The 618-nt window shown below is 38.3% G+C and overlaps 1 non-coding gene across 1 annotated transcript; it reads right to left on the reverse strand.

The window, feature by feature from the left end:
• Positions 1 to 219: 219 nt before the first annotated feature.
• Positions 220 to 326, reverse strand: LOC145590346 (small nucleolar RNA R71). The gene has a single exon (XR_014101969.1). It is a non-coding gene; the product is annotated as a small nucleolar RNA R71 (small nucleolar RNA).
• Positions 327 to 618: the final 292 nt, after the last annotated feature.

Consider the following 618-nt stretch of genomic DNA (forward strand, 5'->3'; position numbering starts at 1 on the left):
CCAAATCTACACATTGCTGACTACTGTCAATATTGTAACACTATAAGGCAAGCTGGGGTCACGCAAGACCAAATAAGGGAGATTCTCTTTCCTTTCTCTTTATGTGGAAAAGCTAAACTGTGGTTTAATGGTTTAAATAGAACTGCACTTGGCATTACTAATTGGGAGACTCTTGTTTTGAATTTTTATAACAAGTATTACCCTGCAGAGAAAACAGCTCTATTGAGAAGCGCAATTCAAAATTTCGCCCAAGAGCCAGATGAGTCACTATATGAAGCTTGGGAGAGATTCAAAGACCTGCAGAGAGAGTGCCCTCATCATAACTTAGCACAATGGCAGTTGATACAAGCTTTCTACAATGGGATCGGAAATTCTTCTAGAGCAATTTTGGATTCTGCAGCTAATGGGAGGTTTATGAACCTCAATGTTGATGATGCAGGTCAGGTTATTGAAGATATGGCGATCCATAATTCCCAATATGGGAATCCTAGAGGTTTTGCAAACAAGGGAAAACACCACGTCGATTCTGTATCCTTTTTGCAATCTCAATTAACCTTTATTTGTCAGAAATTGGATAACCTTACTACTGCTAATTCTAAAATAACTAATGTTTCTGCA

The sequence above is a fragment of the Chenopodium album genome, chromosome 17 (assembly GCF_948465745.1).
Source record: "Chenopodium album chromosome 17, dcCheAlbu1.1, whole genome shotgun sequence".
NCBI lineage: Eukaryota > Viridiplantae > Streptophyta > Magnoliopsida > Caryophyllales > Amaranthaceae > Chenopodium > Chenopodium album.